Source organism: Olea europaea, unplaced genomic scaffold (genome assembly GCF_002742605.1).
Source record: "Olea europaea var. sylvestris unplaced genomic scaffold, O_europaea_v1 scaffold3691, whole genome shotgun sequence".
NCBI lineage: Eukaryota > Viridiplantae > Streptophyta > Magnoliopsida > Lamiales > Oleaceae > Olea > Olea europaea.
The window spans coordinates 39,425-53,004 of NW_019256206.1; positions in this window are offsets into that span (position 1 = coordinate 39,425).

The following is a 13,580-nucleotide window of genomic DNA, read 5'->3' on the forward strand; positions in this document are numbered from 1 at the left end:
TTTTCAAATGTTTGCTGCCCTTGAAGCTAGAAAATATTTCTTTAAAAACGTCCTTTTCATTTCCTCCCATGTTGTGACACTTCCAGATGATAGATAGTAGAGTCAGTCCTTAGTTGAATCCTTCAGAGAGAATGGAAAGACTCTCAGTTTAATTTACTCTTCAGTTACCTCCGTAGGTTTCATGCTTGTGCAAACCACGTGAAATTCCTTCAAATCTTTATGGGGATCTTCACTGGCAAGACCATGAAAGGTGGGCAATAGATGTATTAGTCCGGATTTTAATTCAAAAGTAGTATTAGCATCTAAATTAGGGAAAGTTATACATAAGGGTTGTTGATGCAAATCTGGAGCTGCAAGCTCTTTCAAGGTTTGATTTCTAGCTATGCCAATCCTCAACTTACGCAAAGTTCTTTCTATTTCTGGATCGTATTACAAATTCCCTTGGTTAGAGGATCGAGTTATGAGCATAAACAATCAAGGTAAACTAAACTAAATAACAAAATAAACGACTTTTTTTTTAAACAAAAACTAATGAAACAAATAAAAAGCACAAAAATACACTAAATCACTCTCCAACAAAGGTACCAAAATTTGGCGTGCTGTCGCAGACACCCAAAAATAATGAAACCTACACTTCCAAAAAATGTATGTAGTAGTGGAAGTAAGGATCGTTCCCACAAAGAGTGATTACTCTAATTTTATGGAACGTTAACAATAACGGGAGATTTTGTTTGTGATGAAATTAATTCTAACTAAAAGCAATGTAATTTAATAAATTGGATTAAATCAATAGAACGAACTTTGGTCTAAGTCAATATCCAACGTAGGAATTTCAAACTGATCATGGATCTATGAATGATTATCAATTCATATTTTTGCATTCATCGCGAGAATTTATTTTTCCTATTTCTCCTTAATTGTAATTAATCAGAAAACAAGTGATCCAATCAATCGTTATTATTAAATAACCCCAGGAAAATCAATTAAGATTTAATTTAATAATTGCATGGAAAATTAGATAAATGGATGAAACTAAACAACACAATCACAAGTGGTTATATTTAATCTAGTCAAATATCCTTCTTAAAATTTAATAACCTCTAAAACAACGATTAATCAAACTATAGTTGGTTCATAATATCAAAGATATCAAACAATTACATATTTGTTCTTTAAACAAGCAATAGATTGTGATAAATGAATATCTAATAGGCCTCTTAGAATTCAAATATAACAACCATGAATCATGCATAGAAGAATATTCAATACATAAAATATGAATGAAAACATTGAAAAAATGTTCCTGGGCTTCAATATCCTTCGACCAAGAAATGGAGTTTAGCAATACATCAATAATCTTTAAGTAAAAAGAGATAAAAGTCTATGGTCCGTTCTTCAGCTCCAAATATATGTAGAATATAAGATTTTTAGGTCGAAAATGAGGTTCCCCTCGTTCTGTCATCTTTAGGTATATATATGATGTCAAAAAAAATATTATTTTCACGTAGAATTTCATCAGAAAAAATAAACTGGCCCGCCACAGAAATTTTGGACCACGCTCGTGCGCCATATATTTCATTGTGCGCGTGCCACTTTATGCTTGTGGCGCACGCAGTATAAAATAATTTCAATTGTTGCACTTTGATCCCTGAACTTTCATCTCCTCTTTTCTTGGCTTCTTTTTCTTATTTTCCTTCTTCCAACACTTTGAGTCTTCCATCAATTGACCTTCAAATCTTTCACTCATTCGTTTCGCATTTCGGTTCAACTTTTGGATAATTGCGTTTTAGTCCTTCAACTTTTGATTTTTTTCACTTTAGTCATTTATCCCTCTTTTCTTCTAATTTATGCCATCATTATCTATTTGTAATCTAAACCAAAATATAAGGGTACTTAGTACATTTAGGTGTTAATTAATCACAAAAGTATAAGGTAATGGAATGAAAAATATGACATTTTACATTCCTATCATGCCTCTTCAGAGACGTTTAGGCAATGTCTTTAATACGGCACTCGAAACATTAATGTTATTTGAGGCAATGAATCCTTCTCAGTTGTAGTCTATATCCGAGGGAAAGCATATCTCTTGCATACCTCTTATTAATCAAGTTGCACGAAGTGTACTGCGTAGACCGATTGATGTGACAATTCTATAGCAATGACGCTACTACTCCCCAAAGCCATTTAAATTTTAGTAGAAAAAGTACATATTATTTGGAAAAAAATTCCATATCAACCCAATAGGGTGGAAAAAATTTACCTCCGAGGCTCGATTAGATAATAACTTTTCATTCTATTTTTCGAATCTGCAAGATATGCCTATAGATTGACATAATTGAACATAACAAGTGAATAGTTAGGATGATATCACATTTCAAGCATCTAGAGGGACCTCTTTTATGTGGTTCCTCATATGAATACTTGTTCCATTGTCATTTATAAATAATCTAAATCTTGTCTCCAATATACTTTCATACACGATGTCTCTCCTATATCAAATATATTTCACCATTTAACTTGAGTGTCGTACAGTATGCAATCATCCCATCCCGTAAAAGCTTCAATCTATTTCATCTAATGTTAATATCTAAGTATGCAAGTGACATAAACGTGGATGAAAGCAGCAAAGATATATTAATAGTTGGGTCTCGAATGTCGACAAATTGGCATTACTTTTGGGAACCATAGTTTAATAAAGATTAAATTTTGTGAGTGAAAAGGCTATTAAAAAGCTTACATGTTTTCCTTTTTAAAAAGTGTTTTTCTTAGAGAAAGGACAAGTTGAAGTTTTGAATAAATCAAGCCCAAATAGATCTTCAACTTTCGAACCTTGTTCCTTGAAAAATGAATAAGAGAACATCTTTGTTGGTCTCACCTCCTTGTAAAATGAGCATCTTCATTGGCCTCACTTAGAAGAATTGCCTTGTAAAAAGAACATATAATTTGTTGGCCTCATGTGGAAGTACTATCCTTGCAAAATGAGCATCTTACTCTATCTCATGAGTCAAAAGGCATGCCTTCTAAGAGAGCAAACAAAAGATGGATATTTTGAATTAAAAAGAGTGGAAGTAAAAAACATGAGATATTTTTGTGAAGAATGGTGAAAAAGCTTTTGAAAATGAAGTTGCGACAGCTTTAGATGTCCAATAGTGGCTGCCACATTACTAGAGAATAGGAAAGACATTTATAAGCCTCACAAGAAAGATGGCAACCATGGGTGTCAACATGGGAAAATTGAAGCAGCAAAATGCTGCTATGCAACTCTTCATCCTCTATTATATGCAGGCATAAGTGACTATGAAAATATTTCAAAACATGCCTCACCCCATCTTTTTCCAACCCTATTATTAAGACCCACGAGAAAAATCAACAAAGAAACGAGGAGGTATAGAGTGACCATCTTCAAAGTATAAAGAGAGGACAAAAGTCAGCCCCCATTGAAAGAGATGTAGAGGTTGACGTTTCTCAAAGCTACAATTGGACCTCCTCTTCTATACACGTTCAAACAACAGGAATGAACATTCTTGCATCTCTTATGAGCGATAACGTAGATCTTTAAGGTCCGCTAGTGTCTTTGACATAATGGGGGTTAAATGCCTAGATGTAGGCCTAATAATGATGTTGTGCGTAGAAATAAGCAAGAAAGGAAAGTTGTTTAGGATAAAGTTGTTTACGCTCAAAGAAAGGATTTGCCTTAATCTCCCAAGGGGTTCAATTTATGCTCAAATGCTATTTCTAGGTCATGAGAAGCTTCTTTGCTACGATTGGGTCCATATAATCATTTAAGTTTTGATATGATGCGCATGTTTGAGCTACATTCTAGGAAAAATGCATTATTCATGTCAAATCAATGGAAAATGTGTGGTTAAAAATAAGGAAAAGTTTTAGATTTGCGTGTAATATTATTTTATTAAAAAATGTATGGTTGAAATGATGTCAAACCACTGTGGAAGAATGTATTTTTTTTTGAAAATAATGTGGCTCAAACAAGCCCGATATTTCTAACTTCTACCTTTACATTCCTACATTCGTTGGTATGATAGCACTATGTCATGTGGTGTCTACATTATTTGGTTGTAGAAAAGACTCTCACTTTACCCAACTACAAATTTAAGTCACACGATGTCCTTGGGTTTATTGTGGACTCATTTCTATGTAATATTAGCATTAAGATATGATATTCACATGTTTTCCTTGTTCGTAGTCTAGCTATATTTCTTAGTTTGCACCTTATGTGCCTTGCACTTGCATATTCCCGCTTGGAGAGTTATCCTATGATCCATCCATCCTATTAAAAACACTGGAAAATCAGGAGGGCTTCTATTCTCGCTCATGATCGGATTAGTGGTGTCCCTTCATAGTGGGTATAAAGTAGGCCAGCCATTTGATAGGGATAATGTGGCGTGCGTTGGTTTCGCAACAGACCTTTTGGTTCTACTTTCAATTCCTGCTCGTGAAGGGAAAAATTCACAATTCTGATGCATCAAGAATTGTCTCATGTCAGCATTCTTCTTGATGACCTTTGATTTTTCCTTCTCTTAGCTTTTTTTTCCCTTTGTTACCGTTAAATTTTTATTCACATCATTCTAGCTTTTTGTATTTAACACGTGTTCTCTTCTCACAGGTTTTTTCGGTATTTCTCTAGAAGTTGCCACACTGCTAACCTCAAAAAAAAAAAAAAAAAAATTAAAACTCCATGTCAAATTTCCTATCCAAAATTTACATGGTTTTGTCCCCCTTTTCTGGGGATTTTTGGATGTGTTTAGGAGCCAAAGGTTTGTAGGAGGAAGAAAGATGGAGTTTGCAAAGTGACTTTAGCCAGAAATTACCCTTTCATTGGAGAGTACTTAAACTTTTTCAAGTGCTAGTTCTTTAGTTTGCCTATATCTAAGCTGACTTTCTAAAAAATAGGAAGACAAAATCTTGAATTTTTAACCCCTTTTTAGTTGTGCTAATAGCACTTATTATAGATTTTTTTTGTGCTTTTGATAATTTTTATGTTTTGATATTCTATCATCAATTTGTTGGAAGACATGATTAAATACAATTTTCAAGATTTCATTGAGTTTTGAGCTTTTGTGAGAATTATCAAGCAAATTGTGTATTATAACTTGACCTAATATTTTTGCACATATCCAGAGCTTAATCCAAGGCCTTTAGACATTTTATTGGTGAGGCCTTAAGTTGTGCTTTTTTACCAATGCTTCATTCCTAGTGGTAATTCAACATAGTGTCTTTTGCTGATATACATGTACATGTAATGGAACCATTTTGGTGGCTAACGTGAAAATGTAATTAACAATAATTATTCCAACACATCATAGATAGTATTACTTGTTATATAAGTATTTTAAATCATTTCAATGTTTAAATAGTAAAATATTTTAGCAGATTTTTCATAATCTAAATAATGTTTTGGAATGATGGTATTCTTATGGATTTACAAAGATTCTGTGAATAGAAACTGTTGACATTAATTTCTACAGACAATAGATACCAGGCCCACTCGCGCACATGTGAGTTAGTTCAAACACGTAAGGACAAGTTGCTAGTCGTTAATACTCCGAAAGTGTGGACATGAGAAAAACTCAACGACGCGAGACAAATGTGTTCAGGTTTCGATGATAGATTTGTGAAATGATTGTATAATGATAACTAATCTCAAACAACTCAACCAAAGAGAAATAATGTAAACTCATTGCTGAGTAAGTGTAAAATCAGTAAAAGAGAAGACAAATGTGGCTTTTACTATCTAGAGTTGCATTAGCATTCAAATGTTGTGGAGGGTGTATTTATAGTATTACAAATGAAATGGCCACTAGATGAAAGTACATGTGTCTTTATCCTTAGTCAAAGCATCTAATTCTAGGCGTCAATTTGGACTCACTAGCCTGTGATGCATTTAATGCTTACACGGAACAACCACCTATTGACAAGACTTGACACTTACACTTATTACAATCCCATCAATCATTCTAAAAAGATTTCATACGTAAGTTCAGGATATTTTTCCTGTAAGCCATTACTTGCTATAACGGACTTCGAACTTTGTGGAGTTCCTTTGCCTCAACACCTTTGCTTCAACAAAAGAGACATGAATGAGCCTTGGACTAATCTACCAGGCCTTGTCATTTGTGTGAGAGGCTTCGCTGAAAATGGTTCCAATACTTGAATGGGTCGACTAATCCACTAATTGACTAGAGAGCCTCGGGGGTCAACCACGTGGCTCTATGTACCAATAGTCCCCCAAGTCCATGTAAAGTTTATTTATATCATGCATGGACTTCTGTAGTAAGTGGGATTTCAGCTTTCCATTAGATAAAATGATAATAAAAAAAAATTGAGACCTTTAATATAATAGTCTCCCAAGTTCAAGTTTAACTATTGATGTCATTATTGGAGTTGGAAGTTTTATTCTTTTGTATTACGGGAGTACCTGAAATTTGTCTTGAGTCAAGGCAGGATGAAGTTGAACCCCCGAGGCTTCCTTTTTTTAATAATAGCCTTCGATAGTGGTGCTAACGATTTGATATCTTTGCACGTTACCAAGAAAAAGCTGTGAAGACTTTACGATTTTCCATACACGTACAGCCTTTACATTAAACATAAAATGATGGCGATGTCGGTGCAATAGAGTTGAACACGTTGGGGCCCATACATGAGATTCACGCATTAATCTAGGGATCAATTAAAGAGACTGTTTGAATTCAACGCCTCATATTTGACTAATAATTCGACACTTCAGATCAAAAGAGTTTTGTTCCAGCAACTTGGGAAAGGCAAAACTGTCATTGTTATACCTTTGCTTTTGCAAAAATCATCCAAATTCTCTCTGCGTTCAAATTTTTTGGCAACTTCTATTTTTTAGCTGTTTACTCTTAGATCATTCAATATATCTAGGTAATAGTTTTAGATTTTTTCTTCCTTCTTGCTTCCAACGTTTCGTTATCTTCAATGGCATCTGGTTCGAGTGGCAGCAGAGTTAGAGTTATCATTGCAAGGTATAGCGAGGAGACCTTACCTGGGAGGTCGGAATGGAATGTTTGGGCCATAAGTGAAGGTCTTATAAATGACGAGGCTGGGTGGAGGACTACTTAGATTTCTTCTGCTATGACCTCCATCAAATTAGTTGCAATTAGGAGCAAATATTGTATCGTAAGCTATATACAACTCATAGTACCCAAGGCCTACGAATATGCCTGCTATGTGAGGCCGAGATATGTAACTGCTCATGGATTCTTGTTTAAGGCAGGAACGCTTTGTCTTGCATCCCTTATTTAGGGTAGTGTTGAAGAGCTTCATGTTAGCTCCTACCTAGGGATAGAGCCAGTTAGTTGAGACTTACTTTCTTTGGAAGAAGTTTTTCTTAGGTGAGGACATGCCTCTATATGTCTCTTAAACGCTTTTCCAATACCGGGTGCTTGGGAAAGATGAGTCAAAGGGGTAGTACTACATCTCTCTTTTGAGGGCCCATGCTCCTTTTATAATGGGCATTCCATCCTTCATTAAGGGTTGGAAGGAGTTATGGTTTTGGATAAGGGAGAGATAGCAAATGGTTGAGGGAGACACCGTCCTAGCTTGCATTGTACCGACCCAGTATTCTAAAACACGTGAGTGCCTTCCTTTATGTCTTTATCTTTTTCCTCCATAAGTTTAACAGACATTACCATCTTGCTTTTGTTGATTCAATGTCTCGCTTTGAACTATACGAGGCAGAGTGGGATGTCATTAAGGACATCTATAAACGTCCTCTGAAGTTACACCACTTTGAATACGTGATTGACCGAAGCAAATATTTTCTAGACTTCGAAGAAATGGCCTCGAGAGGTAACCACTAAGCTTTATGTGAAGTGTTTTTCAAGTTTTGATGGTATCTAACCTTTGCCTTTTGTTGATTGTAGAGAATTTTGAAAAGAAGAAGTATCCAATCCTCGACATGGTCTCAATCTTAAAAGTCACGTTCAACTATTGTCTCCAGGGCTCTGAAGCCCTCTTATGGGGACTTCAAGCAAATTAAGGAGAATTGGAGCGCCTTCAGTGAAAAGGCAGTCTAGAAAATGGACAAGGCTAGGAAGAAGGCTGATAAAAGAAAGGGAAGGGAAAAGGTTAAGGTTAAGGAGCTTCAGAAAAAGAGAAAACTATCCCATAGTAGCGTTGCCTTGGAAAAATTCGGCACTACTATTGCCCTCACTACTAAACATACTGTACATCTTCCTTTGAAGCTGATGGAGGCTTTAATGAAGGCCATAAAGTTGAAATGACGAAGAGGGCCAATGAAGAGACCAAAAAAATGATAAGCAGGCCTTGGAGGCTGTGAAGAAGGCTCTAATGGAGAGGATCTCTAAGAAGTCCGAAAGTTTCAGTGGGTCAAGATGAGGTGATTGTCCCTATGATTACATAGATGTTGTCTTAAGAGGTCCAGGGTGCTACTGCGAACTTCTATAAACTTTTGACCAAGAGGTGGCAATCTTATATGTCCACTTACGATGTAGTGGACCTTATGGCAATCCTAGTAAGCCAAAGCCCTAGGGCTTTCGACGGATGTTCAAACAAGGAATAAGGTCTTAGTGGATAAGTTGGTCTCTATTGAAGAAGAATTGAGGAAAATAAAAGCTGGGGCTGAAGTGATGAGGGCTGAAAAAGCTAAAGATGTTGCTAACTGGATTTTACCTTGGCTGAAATTGAAGTATTAATAAGGGAAGTGAAGTAGAGATCTCAAACAACCATCAGAAGCTTATGGTTAAAGCCTTGGAGAAGGCCAACTTGGAGCTCGCTGGACTCAAGGACTCCAATTAATCCTATGAGAGTTAAATAAAGTACTACATGAAAGAGATGGATAGAACCAAGGCTAAGGCTCAATTAACGGGTGAAAAGGCAGTGAAAAGTTCCATCTCTAGCTTCCATTTTACAGAAGAGTACAAACGCTTTGCCATTTATTGAAGGAAATTTGCCTACGCTAATGTAGTGGAATGGATGGAAAAGCTTTATCCAAAACTCAACGCTTTAGAATTAAAGATTGACTATTTGGATGACGTACCTCAAACCCCTGCTAAGGAAGCAGTTGAAGAAAAGGCGGACTAAGAAGATTCTCTTAAGAAATAAGCTTCAACTCAAGCTGCAACTGAAGCGCCTACTAATGGGACGTTGGGACCTCAGCCACCACTTGTTTAGTGTAGATTTTTTTATTTTCATTCCTTGTAATGTGGCTACGGCTTTCCTTTATGAAGTTTTGAATTTTTAATGATATAAATTTTTTCTATGAGATAACTCTCTTTTTTAGGATATGATCATCTCCTCCGAGGTGATCACGCTTTCCTACATGGTGGTTAACTCTCTTTTTTAGGATATGATCATCTCCTCCGAGGTGATCACGCTTTCCTACATGGTGGATGGTTCATCCATATAAAGGCTTCTCGCTTGATGCTTAGCTTCGTTAAGATGAGACATGTGATGTACGTCCTGAAGTGTAAATGAGGTAACTCCTTTTTTGGGATTCAATCTCTATTCGAAGGTGCCCACGCTTCCATATCTAGTGGATGGTTCATTCATGTAAAATCTTCTTACTTGACGTTCAGCTTCGTCAAGACAAGACATGTGGTGTACATCTCGGAGTGCAAATGAGATAACCCTTTTTTGGGACCAATTCTCTCCTTTGAAGCGCCCACAAATTTATTTCGAATGAAACAAGTGCTCTCATCTTACTTTAGATGCTTTTGAACATGACTTGAATTTATTTATTTACATCCAAGAGTTTTTACAAGCGCTAAGTAAGATCTTTAGCCATGAAGTACATTTATTGATAATACAATCTCAAATGTTAAATGTTACATGGATGAGGTTGTACTTTCCCACCCATGTCTTTGATCCAATAAATGCTGTTTAGAGCTCTTTCTTGATGCGGTATGGACCTTTCCAGTTTAGACCCAAAATTCCTACTCTTGGCTCCTTGGAGGATAATACTATTCGAAACACCAGGTCGTTTATTCGAAAGGACCTTTTTTTACTTTTACATTATAATAGCAGGTCATCTGCCTTTGATATGCAACCGATTTCAATTGGATGTCATCTCTTTTTTCATCAAGAAAATTGAGCTCAAATCTTCTAAGCTCATCATTTAATATTTCACTGAATTGCAACCGGTGTGAAAAGGTAATCCAACCTCTATTGGGCTCATAGCCTCGGCACCGTATGCCATTGAGAATGGAGTTTCCTTTGTTGGAGTCCTACTGATGGTTTGGATGGCCCACAACACTTTTGGTAGCTTATTAACCTATACCCCTTTAGACTCGTCGAGCTTTCACTTCAAAGTATGTTTGATAGTTTTGTTCACATCCTCGACTTATCCATTGGCTTAGGAATGATGCGGTTTGAAAAAAATGTTTCTTGATTTCGAGCTTCTGGCACAAGTCCTTGACCTTTTGTGTTATCAAATTGCCTTCCATTATTTGAGACGATTGAATGGAGAATTTCAAATCAACATAATATTCTTCTAAAGGAACTTCGAAGTGTTGCTTTCATGATTTTTGCCAGAAGCTCGACTTCAACCCATTTGGTAAAGTAATCAATGGTAATGATAACAAAACATGCACTACCTCTGTCCTTAGGTAGGGAGCCTTTGAGGTCCATGCCCACTTTGCATGGGGCCAAGGGTTTGATGCCGTCGTTAGTTTTTGAAAATGTTGCCTTTGGATAGAAGGGTAACACTGGCACTTGTCACACTTTTGCAGAAATTGTATAGCGTCTTTCNTGGAGGAAAAGCTCCTCTTGTAAAACACATCATCTAAGAACATAAAGTGAGCCGATCTCCTCCTGAACTTGTAGGCCTCTTCTGTATTGTTCGGGAGAACCTGATCTTTTATATAGGCTATGATAGGTTGCACATCCAGGTGGGGGTTCCTTCTACCCACATCACTTTTTCTGCAGCAATGGAAAGCTTTAGGAGGTACTCGATCGGCACTACCATCAATAGTTTTGAGTCTTTGCTACTAGCCAACTTAGACAAGGCATCAGTGTGGGCATTCTTAACGCGTGGGATTTGAGCTAGCTCAAGTTTTTCAAAGGTTGGGAAAAAGTCCATCACCAATTTCAGATACGCAACCATGGCCTTGTCTATGGTTGTGAAGTTCTCGTTAGCCTGATTAACAATCAATTGGGAGTCACTGTTGTTGAACAACCTCCTTACTTGCATTTCTTTAGCTAGCGAAAGTTCGATAAGCAGTACGTATTTAGCTACATTGTTCATGGCTTTGAACCCGAACCTTATTACACAATTCAGTTTATGTCATTCTGGGCTTATTAGGACTACCTCAGCTCTCGAGCCCAATTCTCCAACTGAACTATCAACGAACAGGTTCTAGGTGGGAGGCTTGACTGGTTCCATCATCTCTTCCATTTCTGGGACATTGGTAAATTCAGTCAGAAAGTCCACTACGGCTTGGCCCTTGATAGTAGCTTTTGTTTTGAAGTGATGTCGAATTCATAAGATCAACTGCCCATTTTAACAACCTTTCCAAGGATTTAGGCTTTTGGAGCACTTGTCTAAACAGGAAGTTGGTTAACACTTATATTGTATGGGCCTGGAAGTAGGGCCTCAATTTCTTGGAAGCTGTGATCAAGGCCAATGCCAGCTTTTTCATGTTGGGATAGTGGGTTTTAGGCGCTAAGAGGGCTTTGCTGATGTACTAGATAGGCAGCAGGGTAGTGGCATTTTCTCTAATGAGGACTGCATTAATGACCTCATTGGAGATGTTCAAGTAAAGATGTAGAGCTTTTCCAAACTTGAGCTTCAAGAGGAGGGGGGACCTCATCTCCATCAGGGCCAAAAAATTTTTGAGGTTTGCTTCTATGTGTCTTTGGTTGACCATGTACCCCAAAAGCTTGCTGAAGGTAACACTGAACACACATTTAAGGGTTCGGCCTCATCCCATACCTTTGTAGCATTTGAAAAGTCTTGTTCAAGTGTGCTATATGGTCATTTGTCTTTAAGCTTTTGACAAGCATGCCATTTACATAGACCTCGATTGTTTTGCCAATCAGGCTGACAAACATTTTGTTGACAAGCCTTTGATAGATGGCCTTAGCATTTTTTAGCCCGAATGGCATCACTTTATAATAATAAAGAGCTATATCTATGATAAAGAGGTGCTTTTTTCATCGGTCGGTTGCATAGAAAATTATAACCCGAGTAGGTATCCATAAAACTTAACAATTCATGTTCAGCCGTGGAATCTACTAATTGTCTATTTGAGGAAAGAGAAAACTGTCCTTAGGGTATGCTCTATTGAAATCGAAAAATTAATGCACACCATTCATTTACATTGTGCTTCTTTACTAAGACTGGGTTGGAAATCCACTTCAAGTAGATAGCCTCTCTGATGAAGTCATTCTTGTCAATCTCTGCACTTCCTCTTTTAAGATCTCATATCTTTTTAGGTTGAGGCCCTTCGCTTTTGTCTATGCAGGACAGCCGTAGGATCAATTTTCAAATGGTGGAAGTGACCTTAGGGTTGATGCCCACCATATCCTAATGCCTCCAAGCAAAGATATTGAGGTTCTTCCATAGGAAGTCTTTGAGTTCTTCCTTAATTTTAGGGGTATGTCATCTTCCCTTTTGCAACAAGGGATCCGCTTGAAAACTTTCTAACTCTTCCACGTATATTATTTGGGGCTTAGGCTCGATGGCACTGGGGTCCAACTCATCAAGTATGAACACTTTCTTGAGGGTGTCCACCAACTTGACATCCTCCTGTTCGGGACACTGGCCACCCGGGTCTCTAACATGTTCATGTCTACAATTATTAGGTTGACGTCCTTAGGTTTTTCCTTTCTGATCGAGTTTAAATAACACTCCTAAGCTCCTCTTTGATCACCCATAACCTTTGTTTTCTCCTACTCAGTCGAAAACTTCATGCACAGTTGGTGGATAGAGATAACGACTCCTAAGTCCTTTAAAGCAGGTCATCTTAGCACTTCCATGATAAGCTAACTTGCTGTCCACTATCAGAAATTCCATGAAGTTCAAACCTGTTTGGGATGGCTCTACCATTTCTACTGCAAGCATTGTTTTTTCCCATGCTGTCTCTGATGAAGCTGTATGGGGACTGATGATAGAAACTAGCTCATAATCCACAATCATTTTGTCAAAAGTAGCTCCAAAAAGAATGTTGACAGAGCTACCATTATCGACTAGCATCTCCTTTAGCTTGTTTCGGGTCACCACAACCCTTACAACAAGGGCATCGCAATGTGGAAAGTGGATATCCTCTGTGTGTTTCTGAGTGAATATAATCAACAGTACTTAACTTCTTCTGGAAATACCATCTGCCATGTAGTTGATTTCGTGGATAGGGACGTCTTCTGTATTAGCTTGGTACCCTTTATGCTATTACTGTTCACTCGACCTTTCACCTCACGCTCTTTCCCTCGTTGAAGGATATTTCCCGATGGCGAGGCCTAGCCTCTTCACGCCTAGGGGGCTAATCTTTCCTTAACGGTGGCTTGTTCCTTTGAAGAGAATCATTCCTTCGATCGTTTTGAGGACTCACTCACCTGAGGTGTCATTCGATGTCCCTACAATCTAG